At 44.9% G+C, this 12,965-nt stretch overlaps 1 protein-coding gene across 1 annotated transcript in view; it reads left to right on the top strand.

Annotated features, from left to right (window-relative positions):
* Positions 1-12,420: 12,420 nt before the first annotated feature.
* Positions 12,421-12,965, top strand: part of SLC41A1 (solute carrier family 41 member 1) — a 39,495-nt gene continuing 38,950 nt past the window's right edge. The window contains exon 1 of the mRNA XM_028734353.2: positions 12,421-12,581. The gene's annotated coding sequence lies outside the window, so the exon portion shown is untranslated. The remainder of the gene's footprint in view (positions 12,582-12,965) is intronic.

Here is a 12,965-nt window from a genome sequence, read left to right as displayed (position 1 = left end):
ACCTGAAGTCTTGGCCTTATTGTCACAGTGCACTACAGGGCGGCTTATGCCCATGTATTTATGCCACAGCAAATGATAGGGAACATGGGAAGGCTGCCTGGGCCACCTGCCTACTTGCTCTGCTGCCTTGCTCACTCATGCTGCTGGCCTACCTATTTCACTCATTTGTTCTGCCTACCCACTGCTGTCATGCTGCTCACATGGCCACCTACTGGCAGCCATGCAAACTTCAGTGTGATGACTTTTTCTTACAAAAATATTAGAAAGGTAGATAGATGAGGGTTTGTGGGTGGGTGTGGTTGTAGCCATCCATATTCAACTCAGAATAAACCCATGGAAAGTGGCAGATGCAAGCTGGTCATGCTCGTTCATTTCAGTGGGTCTACTCTGGTTAGAACTAACTGCCTACAACCTGTACAAACCTCGGGTTGTGAACGTGATCCGTGCGGGAGGCACATTTGCAACCCACAGCGTTCGCAACCTGCAGTGCTGCATCTGCGCACGCGCGAGTCGGCGCTTCTGCACATGTGCAAAGCATGATTTAGTGCTTCCGTGCATGCCCGAGCATCGAAACCCAGAAGTAACCTGTTCCGGGTTTGGCACGGTGTTTGGCACGGTGCACAATCTGAAATCACGTAACCTTAAGCATCTGTAACCCGATGTACCACTGTAAATGCTTCGCTGTCTCACCTTTGTTTTTTCTGAAAAGAAAACAAGCTCTGTATTTTTTAGCCCTGTGTTGTGGGAAAGGGTTAAAATGTGAGTTTTGTAATTAGACTGACACATGCACTCTGGGGCTGTATGTTATTTTCTTCCTGGTTCCTTGCTGCAGTTGCTGCATCTTCTACGGTGCTGTGGTATAAGAATAACAAGAAAGTTGTCTAATCTCCTGGCTGTATGCCAGGCACATACCACCCCACTGAGCAAGCACACTACAGAAGCACACAGAAAGCACTGCATCACATCTAAGGCAAGGTCAAATCCCACACCTGCCTTTTCAAAAGCAAACAGTCTTGCCAACTTCTATTTTTAAGGCCTAGATTTATTCCGAGCGTGTGACCACAGAGAGTTCGTGTCTGTCATGCCACAAGATGTCAGGAACTGTGTATTTAACGAAGGCACCTGGCGCCTTCAGAAAGGGAGGAGGAGGTGTGTTATAAGTCACATCCACTCTTCAAAACACTTCAGCTTCACCATTCAAGCCCCTTCTATCAATCCTGATGGCCAAATGGAACCTCCATGTTCAGAAGCAGCATAACACTGATTATCAGGTGCTGGAGGCTAACAGTAGGGGATGCTGTTGCACCAACAGCCTGCCTGAAAGCTTCCTGGAAGCGTTTGGTAGACCATTTTTGTTGGCAGGGTACTAGAACGGCCATGGCAGAACATGTGCTTTGCCTGCATGAGGTCCCAGGTTGAACCCCTCTGCAGGCAAGGATGGGACATTGAAGCCGTATAAGGCCATCACTTTTCTGCAGCCAAGCAAACCTGGGTCTGGTAGGTGCCCACATGGGAGACCTCCTGGAATGGGAAACTGCCTGGAAACTCCATTTGTTTCCATGAAGGAAGAAAAAAGGGGGCATAAATGTAAGATAATAAATAATAAATAAAATATTGAGTGTTAGATGGACCAATAGTATCATTCTAGATAGCTAAACAGAGACAAATTATTTGGCCAAAGCCAGCTGTGAAGGACCAGGATTTTCAGCAAGTTTGTGTTTGCTTTCTTGGCTGTAAAGCTTGGATAATAAAATTGTTGTTTTTGGTTTCAAGAGCACCCTCTAGCCCAGGAAGGTCAAAATGACTGTTTAAATTGCTAGGACAATTTTGGCTTGGAAGGTTCTGCAGAGGAGGGTCAAAAATTCAACCCAGGAACCTGACATTCAGGGGAATTAGAAACTTAGCTAGGGATCTGTTCTTTTTCTAATACTTGAAAAGCTGAAGCACTGCAGCAGAAAGGAGCCAGGAGAAAACAAAACCAGAAAGGGACCCAGAAGCTGAGCTGAGGGGTGTAAATGGATAAGTATTGGTTTGGCTACAAAAATAGAACAGCATTATATAACTGGATGTATCTCTTCTTGTTTTAATTTGTTCTAATGGGTAATTACTGAACAGTAAAACTAGCTGTTGTTTTTCCTAAAATAATTTTCTCTATTCAACTTGTTGCCTTACTAAAACCTTACAGAAAATCTTATTTTATTTATTGGGGGGAGGGGGACTTGATCTGCAGGTTTGTTCTTCACCTCATATTACACCATACCCTCCAATATTTCTCTGATGAAAATAGGGACATCCCATTCCATAATGATAATTTTATTATTTATACCCCACACATGTTACTGGGTTACTCCAGCCACTCTGAGCGGCTTCCAACATATAAAAGCATAATAAAAAAATTAAATGGGGACACTTGGAGGGTCTGTTATACCACTCTAGCTTATGCTGAGTGTAGGCTGGGCCAGTTAAAGTCCAAGTAGTTAATGGGTTCTTTAGTAGAGGAAGTCAAATAAAAATAATTTGGTTGCAGCTGCGAAGTTAACAAGGAGGTCTGGCTGGTTTGCTGCCATTCCTGCAGGATATAGCCATGTATTACACTAACATCATTGTGGGGGTACTATTTTACTCTGGGAGAAGGACTGTACAGCTCTTCAAAGCTGTCACTTAACAAAGTGACTTAGCAAAACAAAACCCCAAAGGAGATCCTAATCGCTGCAAATTCGGATAGTTCTATCAGCATCCATTACCCACAATTGCTCAATGAGCCTCCATGTTCTTTTTGCCACTGCATATCAGGCACTAGGGACAAATAACATGAAAAGCCCATCACCAGTTTTGTGCCTTGTTTGCGAGCTTCTAGAAGCATTTGGATGGCCCAGAGCTCCCCTTCCATCCATACAAGTCGCCCATCAGAAAAGTAAGTCCTCTCTTTCCCCCACTCATTACCAGCTGCCTCTCTTTTCTCCTCATCCCCTGAGCCGCCTTTAATCCATGCAGCCAGATCCTTATTTCCTCACTTCAGAATCAGCTGCCATGACAGGTTTTCCCTTCAATCTTCTAAAATGCAGGCATCCCAGGCCTAGGGTATCTTGTTATCCCATATCTCTGTCTATGCGAGAACAAAGAACAAAAATGAGCAGCAGTTGCCCAGTTAGGAGGCACCCACAAAAATGTTTGCATGCTAATTGATGGGGACAGGCAGGGGGCAAATCCTGTGAACAAGGTTTGTGCTTCTGTGCTGCGCTCTCTCTCTCTCTCTCTCTCTCTCTCTCTCTCTGTGTGTGTGTGTACCCTTTTCAAAAACCCCACTACACATCCTACACATTGATCTTTAAGGATTTGTTTCCATTTTCTTTCTTTGCCCTTTTTCAAAATGGTGGTGGGTTGGTGTACTGCACAGGTGGTGTTGACAGTCATTTCCTCCAGGCTCTGATAACTTGCTTTCTGAGCTTCACCTGGCTGTTTACCCTTGGTAAACTTCAGACCGCACAGGAGAGTTTTCGCTTGCAGCTGCTGAGAGACCTTTTCCAATCCCTTCTCAGTGCTATTCTTTCTGCTTCTCAACCCTGTGGTACCTGTTGACTTTTCAGGCCTCAGCTGCCCTGCTCAGTTGCCCTTTGCTATTCAACCCCAGCTCTGACAGGCAGCAGCCACCGCTACATCCGAGATGTCCAACGTGTTAAGTGCTCACAGAGTGAGATTGCTGTTCTTTTAGCTGCAGAGTGCTCAAGAGCAGGCCTCATGGGAGATGCAGTTTTGCTAGTTGGTGGCTCTCAGAAACACTGCCGCGGGAACCTTTTCCCGACTGCACAGCACGGTGTATCTTCAGAGCTGCCGTGCAAAGGAACCCGTGCTCAGTTTCCGGTCCCACTGGTTTCCCGGGACAGCAGGCGCTGCAGATAGAATGAGCTCAGCGTGATGGGGAAGGGAGTGCCATGCATCAGCCACCCCAATTCCCCTCTTTGTGACTGATTTAGGAACAGCAGCTACCGGCACAAAAGGAAATGGTATGAAGCAGGAAGGAAAATGACCGAATCGAGGGGAGGGGAAATGATGGATTTAATGACCGCTCAGATGGTCAAGCCTGAGACAAAGCAATAGGATGGGCGACAAAGCCGGGGCATTAAGATATGGAGTCCTTTGTGTAATGCTCCATTACTGTGTACAATTCAGTTTGGCGATGTGCTTCATTATAACCAAGGAGGCCTAACTGCTGACATTGCTCCGCTTTGAAATGTCCTGAAATATAAGACAATACTGTATGCAAGTTAATTAATTAAGGGTAATAGATTGCACCATGTAGTGCAGAATCAGAACAGATGGCTCAAAATCATAAGCATCTTCCTATCACACAGAAGTTTCTCTTTGCCCTCTCTTTAAGGTTACTACTTTTTTAACCTAAATTTTGTCCTTCCTTTCTGCCTACTGCGAGATCATTTTCTTCCCTCCCAGAATCCAAGGGGCTCATGTGCTGAATTTCTCCAGGTCAGGAAAGCTGGATCTTGCAGGTGTAAGAGAGTTTCTCCCCCTCCTCTGATAAGATCTCAGATTCCAGGTCTGGGCAGAGCTGAATCCCGACAACATGCTGCTTCTCTACCATATGTAAAGTCACCTGGTAATCTAAAAAGGAGGGATGCACCAATTGGTGGGCAAGTGGCAACCAGAGTGGTGTGAACTGCTCTTTTTAATGATATTATGTAGTAAAGGTGGAACATGGGAGAGCTCAGCCCCTGCACTTTTTTTCAGAGCAGAACAAGGATGCCATCTGCCAGAGCGCCAGAGTTATTGATGGCCCCTCCGTATTCTGGCTAGTGAATGCAATAAGAAGGCTTTCAAATGTTACTGCTGTATCTGGCAGATTAACATAGAGGATGTCAAATCATGAATAATCTGACCAATTCTGGATACATATTTCCTTTCCTTCAATGGAACTCCTGCTTCACACAACAGCCTTTTAAATTACAACACTTATTTGTGCAAGAATGTTTGTGTTTCTGATTTAAAAGGTTGCATTTCATCAGGCTGAAGACCTTTTATTAAAGCTCAATGTGTTTTAAAAGCTGAACCTATGCACTCAGAAACCAACATTGTTGAGTTCAAGGAAGCAAAGCATCAGATTTGAGTTAGACAATCATAGTCAACTATGCATGAAATTACTTAATTGGATATCACACTATGTACTGCTGCTATTTGTGGGGTACATATGAGTCAACATTTTCAGACTCTCCTTTGGGATTATGCCTGTGAGGGAAGGGGTATCATGATGAGCTCCTCCACTTAAAAAGTGTGCACACAGTGGAGATGTTCAAGGAGGGAAATGATTCCATTAAATGGGATCAAAACAAAATGGATGAGATCATGATCTCTTTTCCAGGCTTATGTAACCTGTGGATCAGACAGGTGAGTTTGTTTGTTATAAAGCCGCCTGCTGTCTCCCACCTTCATGTTTTATGAAATCAAAATGTTCTCAATGAATAAATATGGATGGTAATGGGGGGTGGGGGGTGGAGTGAGATGACCTAGATTTTTATTTGGCAGGTGGCTGCTTTGACACCAGATCAACAGCTGCTTGCAGAGGAATCTGGCTTAATGACACAGGATATGAGGATACTTTTATCTAAGTTATGTATAAAATCCCAGTAGAGGGGAAAAACTGAGTTCATAATGGTGCATTTCACATTATCTCTTGCATCTTGTGTAGCAGGTGACTAGCATGTGAGATCACCATGGCTGGGCAGCTGTGTGTTTGTAGATTACAGTGTCAGAGGGAACTGTTGTCATTGCCATACTCTGACCTTTCAGATAAGGAAAACACATTCATTCACCCAGTAGTTCCTATATGAAGCTCACAGCATTTGACTGTGTCAGGGGATTGAGTCAAAGTCCAAGAAGTCATTTGTTTTCCTGTCCAAACACGCATGCTAGAGAAATTATGGATGTGCTTTGGTAGCAAGAGAAAGCATAAAGCAGGGGCTGCCAATGTGCTACCCACCACATGACTATAGTTTCCATCAGCCCTGGCCACTACGGCCAATGGTCAGGGATGTTAAGAGTCGTGGCCCTCCAGATATTACTGGACTACAGATTCTTCACCCTGGCTGATACCTGCCAAGCAAAGTCAATAAAGGTTCATTCAAAGTCATGTCCCAGTTGGCTGTAGATCTTAGACCACATGTCATTAGTCATTCGAGCTCTTTGGCTGTCCAAAACGACAGTAGCCAAGGTGAATAGTGGCAGGAAAAATAGACTCTGGTAGATAGCTGGTGCCTGGGAGGACAAATATACTGTAAATATATGATTGTCTCAAGATCCTTATAGGCATAAAACTCAGACTGCTAAATTGGGCCATGGCATAACTGCCCACATCATAGTCTTAGCTTGAGATTGTCAGAGAAGAGAGTTCTGCATGCTGGCCCTTTTTAGTAAGCATAAGGGATTTATTCCTCCCACTACAACCAGGGAATAGAAGCCAGAAATCCTGTGTATTCACACAGAAGAGATATAGAACAGGCAGTGAAAATACTATCAGCTTAGACTTGGAAGAGGTATCTAATAGCCTGTGACAGTAGTTTTCTTGACCCAAGGCATTTGGATCCTAACAACCCAGGTAAAAATCTAACAAAGATTCTTCAGAAATCCCTGGCAGTCTGTTATGTTATTGTATTGATCCCTGCGTATTTGTCCAACAAAGCTGAACAAATCAATATCCTTCTTGGGGAAGGAAGAAATTCCCCTTCCTTCACAAATTGTGACTGTTTGAGATCTTTCAAATCCAATACAGTACTACTTTTCCAGTTTGCTGTTTGAAAAATAAATATATAACAGCTATGGAAAATCTTTTGCAATATTGAGCTTTTGAATCTTTTCCACCTGGAATAATTAGGAATGTTTCTTCCCCCTGGAAGAAAAGTGTTGATGCAGTTCTGACTTTCCTTTCAAACCCAGAGATTTGAATATGTCAACATTTATCTTCATTGCTTCCTCACAAGCCTGAGTCCTTGTCCTCTGTTAAGCTTGTCAATCAGCTTTAACCATGGTGTTTCCCTCCCTCTCCTGAACCATGACTTAAGATCAGTAACTAAATTGGTGGTTAGCTAATGTTCTAATATTTCAATTGCATATACAGTGGTACCTCGGGTTAAGAACTTAATTCATTCTGGAGGTCCGTTCTTAACCTGAAACTGTTCTTAACCTGAGGTACCACTTTAACTAATGGGGCTTCCTGCTGCCGCCGCCGCCGCACAATTTCTGTTCTTATCCTGAAGCAAAGTTCTTAACCCAAGGTACTATTTCTGGGTGAGCGGAGTCTGTAACCTGAAGCATCTGTAACCTGAAGCGTCTTTAACCCAAGAGTATTCAACTCCTAGGGGGGATTCATCAGCAGAAGCCCTGAGTAATGACTTCCACTTGCACAATGGAGCTTTCCCTTCTCTCCTACCCCCATGTCACTTCCCTGCCAAGAGGGGGAAATCCTTCCATCTGACAAACCAAAATCCATGCCCCGATAGAAAAATCAACTTAGAGCGACATTGAATTTCCCCCATCGTGTTTTTGTTTCTTTGCAGAACCTGGACTGTTGGGAGTAAATGAGTGCAGCTGTGGCGATTTATTGAGTAAAGCAGTCATGGGGGACCGTGTGGCTCCCCAGATGTTGCAGGACTATAAATTCCCAACATCCCAGAGCACTGGCCATGCTGGCTGGAGCTGATGAGAACTGGGGTCCAACAGTCTCTGAAGGGCTATAGGTTTACCAACCCAAGCCTAAGCACTTCAGAAAACAGGCCACCAGTTCCCTTTCCGTCTTAGGCAAGCTGCTGTGATGGCTCATAGAATATGGTGCCTGACTCCAGATCAATCTGAGACTCTTGGTGCCTCGTGGGCTCCAGATCTAGGAAGGCGCAAAAAAGACTCATGGGAATACAGGCACAAATGGAGACCCAGCTGATGAAATGTCAAGATGAACAGTTAAGCAGAAATGCTAAGCAAGTATGTATGAGGAGAAGGTAAGGTATTTGTGAATGTGGCCTTTGGGGACCACTCCTGGCTTGACAGCTCCTCTGGTGTGGGGAAAGAGGTTATTGGAAGACGGGCATAATTCTGAGGAAGAGAGAAACAATACCCTATTCCTTGGGGGACAAACAGGATATGCCTGTGAGGGTGTAGGCTCAATTTGATAATGAGAAATACAGGGATGGATTTGTTACGGGTGTATAGACTGCCTAGTGGTTTGCCTGCCTGGTGTGAAAGCAGTAGATGTCACACTTATCTAGATCTGGATAGGTTGACAGATAATGCTAGGGAGGAACTGGTGGCTACCAATGACATAGGGAACAGAAGAAGTGTGGTCCTAAAAGCAAAATTTAGATTGCAGAAAGCTGAAACCCAGGATCTCCAAGACAACTGTCACTGAAATGCTACCTGTTTCGTATGTAGGGCTAATTAGATAGGCAGAGCTGGTTCATGGATGAAATGGTGATGTCAGAAGGAAGGGTTTCAATTTGGAAGTCACTGGGGGATGCTTTGGGACACGCTAGGCCTGTAATTTCCTGATTAAGGGAATCAGCCCTGAGTGCTCAGTGGGAGGACAGATCCCGAAGCTGAGGCACCAATACTTTGGCCACCTCATGAGAAGAGAAGACTCCCTGGAAAGGACCCTGATGTTGGGAAAGATGGAGGGCACAAGGAGAAGGGGACGACAGAGGGTGAGATGGCTGGATAGTGTTTGCGAAGCTACTAACATGAGCCTGACCAAACTGCGGAAGGCAGTGGAAGACAGGAGTGCCTGGCATGCTCTGGTCCATAGGGTCACGAAGAGTCAGCACGAATAAACGACTAAAGAAGAAGAAGAAGAAGGCCTGTACAAAAAGGACTGAACCAGAGTGATGGAGCTTAACATCAAAAAGCTGGCAAAGCAGCATTAAACTTAACATTCAGAGAAAGCAGGCACATTTCTAATGATCAAAATGGATAGAGCTAGCCCATAGGCATATAGTTGGTCATGAAACCTAAGCAAAGAGGCCAAAGGGCTATAGACAGATAGATGTTTATATGCTAATGCTTAGTAGCCTCCAAGCCAAGATGGGGATAGAGTGCTTGGTTTGAAGGATGCTATAGGCACAATGGAAAAGTGATGTGGAATGGCAAGAACCAGTGGGATAGTAGTGCCAGTGTTGCACTGTGCATCAGATAGGGCAAAGGTGAATTTAAGTTTCTAAAAGTGTCAAGAAAGGGTGGGGAAAATTAGAGGATGTACCATTTGTAACCTGATTTGAAGCATGCTCACTTTGACATAAATTCCAACACTCAATAGGACTTCATAGCAAATGCAAGTTTTATATAATCAACAAAATTTATACATTGCTTAATTGTAAAAAGCGTCTAATCCACTTACAACAATATAAAATAAAACATTAAAATTAAATTAAAAAGCTAAACACGTTTTCCCCTCTGTCAATTAAAATCAACACTAGCTAAAAATAAAACACATGTAATTTCTATGTTTGGATGTTGTTGTTGTTTAGTCGTTTAGTCGTGTCCGACTCTTCGTAACCCCATGGACCAGAGCACACCAGACACTCCTGTCTTCCACTGCCTCCCGCAGTTTGGTCAAACGCATAATGGTAGCTTCAAGAACACTGTCCTACCATCTCGTCCACTGTTGTCCCCTTTCCTTGTGCCCTCAATCATTCCCAACTTCCGGGTCTTTTCCAGGGAGTCTTCTCTTCTCATGAGGTGGCCAAAGTATTGGAGCCTCAGCTTCACGATCTGTCCTTCCAGTGAGCACTCAGGGCTGATTTCCTTCAGAACTGATAGGTTTGATCTTCTTGCACTCCATGGGACTCTCAGGTGTCTCCTCTAGCACCATAATTCAAAAGCATCAATTTTTTGGCGATCTGCCTTCTTTATGGTCCAGCTCTCACTTCCATACATCACTGCTGGGAAAACCATAACTTTAACTATACGGACCTTTGTTGGCAAGGTGATGTCCCTGCTTTTTAAGCCTATCCCTATTTGGATAGGTTTGCCTACACAAAAATGTTTTAAGCAGAGATGTCAGTCAGGAGGGAATTCCAAAGTGTAAGTGCTGCTACACTAAAAGATCATTTTCTTACAAATGCAGCTTGTAACAGAGCCAGTTCTGCAGATCAAAGTGGCTGAGTGAGCACATTTGGGGTAAATCAATCCCACAAGTAAACTAGTCCCAAGGGTTTTATATACTAATACAACCATTACAAATCTCTAACCAGAGATGTTCAGAGATGTTATATGCGTACAGGGTCTCATTCTTGTCACAATCATGCTGTAGAATTCTGCATTAACAGCAGCTTCTGGATCAAGTGCAAAAGAAGCCCCACACAGACTATATTGCAGTGAGCAAATTTCTGAAACTCAAAAATGTGGTTGGTTGTAAGGGGGTGGGAATCAGGTAGCATTCCCCCCCCCACACACACACTTGGCATGACTATCGTGCCTATTAGACAACTTCCTGCTTATTTCTCTCTGCCCATTTCCTACTCACCACATATTTTTCCATTAGTCCCAAACTTTGAAAAGTCAAGTCCAAGCTCTGAATTCAACACAAAAACCCTTTTTTTTGGGGGGGGGGGTTGGGGTACTCTGCAGTGATGCATACTATATGATAAATGCAAATTTAAATAATTTAATCAGGTGATTTTGCAATTGCATCTAGTTTTGTTTACGCATTCAGTGCCAGATATTCTGAGTGAATATGCTTCCCTCTCTAAGCACACTGATTTCGGAGTACTGTAACCCTCATTGTACTGAATGGGACTTTCTTCTAAGTAAGCATACGTAGAGGAAAGCTACATACCTCCTTGTAGTTGAAATATATGAGTCAGGGAAATTGGCTTTGCCAGAATCATAATATAAGGCCTTGAGCAAGTCCCTTCACATTCATTTCCACTGGTAAGGAAACGTAATCAAAACTAGCTCCATGTTGCAACATTGCTTTGTTGCTGTCTCAGAAGACCTTGAATGAAAGTAGCTGTGCAGAGAGGCAGTTTCAATTGAGATGGAAAGGCATCGCTTGCCTTCTAAATTTCACATTTCCCCATTCTTGACAGCTTCTGAACGATTCACATTTCTACTAAATAATAATACACCAATTTCACCTGTGTTCCTGTGTTTTTTTTAGCTTGAAAAGATGGTGCTAATTTATTTATCTACTAATTTTTGCAAACCAGGGATGACTTTAAGAGTTAAGCCTAGATGAAGCCTTTTGAATGGTATTCCTTTGAACATACAGTGTCCTCTGCCTTGCCACTGAGAGGCTCGTAGGCAATGCCTATGTCTCTGCACCCCTTATTTACAGAGCAATACTACGCATGTTTAGGGAAGCTTTTAATGTTTAATACATTATTGTATTTTAATATTCTGTTGGAAGCCGCACAGAGTGGCTGGGGAAACACACTAGTTTAAATAATAAATTATTATTACTCACAAGTGTGTCCCACAGAGTGCAGCGAGTCTTACTTCCTATTAAGTGTGATTAGGGCTGCAACCTCAGAAATCTAGTTGTGGTTTTCAACTGAGAACTAAATTAGACATGAAGGTTGTCCCACGTCTTTAAAATATAATAAGAGCATAGCTGTCAACTTTTCCCTTTTCTTTTCTTTATTCGGAATAAGGGAATTTTCCTTTAAAAAAGGGAAACGTTGACAGCTATGAATAGGAGTCGATAGAAAAATAAATAGCCATCTACCGTATGACCCAGCCTAACCCCAGCCGCAGAATGAGATAGCAGAGTGGTAGAACAGACTGCACCACTTCCAAGTGCAGACAGATCGTGCCGATTTTTGGTGGCTCCCTTATATAAACAAGAGCCTCCCTGCATGGGAAAACCACCATGTCAAGGATGCGGATATATCTTTCCTAGGCTAGATTTCTGCTTGCAGGGAGCTTGCTCGTTGCGCTTACGACAGCAACGGAAAATGTTGCCGCCCACCAGCAGCCTGTGATGGTACAGCCCATTCTACCACTTTCACTCCGCTGTCTGGAGAGAAAAAAAATTCCAATATTGCTTAAGCGCCGAATAACATCCTGACTCGCTCGCAGTCCGCAGTTTGGGAAGAAGCCCCTCCGCCCGCCTCGGAGCAGCTGCCGCAACTAACTGCCCAGGAATGCCACGGCTTTTGCAGCGAGCACGTGATTGGCTCCCACCCTGCCAAGCCTGCAGCCTGCCTTGCCCACACAGCAAAGACTTCCCCCCTCCCGCCGAGTCCGCCTCCTTCCCTGCTGCGGTTGGCCGGCGCTGCTACCAATCCGCCGGGGCCGCTCGCACCTGTCATCCGCGTCGACGGCGGCGAGCCAATCGGCGTGCAGGGAGCGGGCGGGCGCCGCGCTCCCATTGGACGCCGCGGCTGTCAACTGCTCGAGCGAGGGGAGGGGGCTTACATGCAAGCTCCGCCTCTTACCTTGCTCTTCTGGCAAGCAGCGCTTTCTCCATCCCCAGTCCAATTGCAATGTAAGCAGTGGCAGCGAGAGGTCGCCGTCGGGGGGCCAGGGGAGCAAGAGAAGGGGCTGGATCCCAGAAGAGGCAAGAAGCCGGGCTCAGGAGGCGGCAGGTAGGATCCCCTCGCCCCTCTCGTGGGAGTGGATTCCTTGGGCTGCTAAGGGAGGCTTTAAAGGGACAGGGCAAGGGGCTTGGCTTACGACGGAGCCACCTAGTCAGTCCTCTTCCTTGCAACGAGGACTTGTGCTTTGGTGGGGGGACCGGCAAGGAAGAATAGCTTGTTTAGGATAATTGCTGTAGGGTGGAGATACCTAAGAAGCAGAGTCCCCATTAGGGTAGGTGGCTGCTCCCTCGTACCATTTTCTGGGCATCTGGTTTCTCTTTGGGGTGGGGAGTGTGTGTGTGTGTGTGTGTGTGTGTGTGTGTGTGGTTGAAGGGTACATACTTACTGTAAAAATAGTGGGGTTTTAATGCGGCTTTACGGTTCAAATCTGGT

This window comes from Podarcis muralis, chromosome 5 (genome assembly GCF_964188315.1).
Source record: "Podarcis muralis chromosome 5, rPodMur119.hap1.1, whole genome shotgun sequence".
Lineage (NCBI taxonomy): Eukaryota > Metazoa > Chordata > Lepidosauria > Squamata > Lacertidae > Podarcis > Podarcis muralis.
The sequence above is the reverse complement of the archived record's forward strand: the minus strand, read 5'-3'. Positions and strand labels throughout refer to the sequence as shown.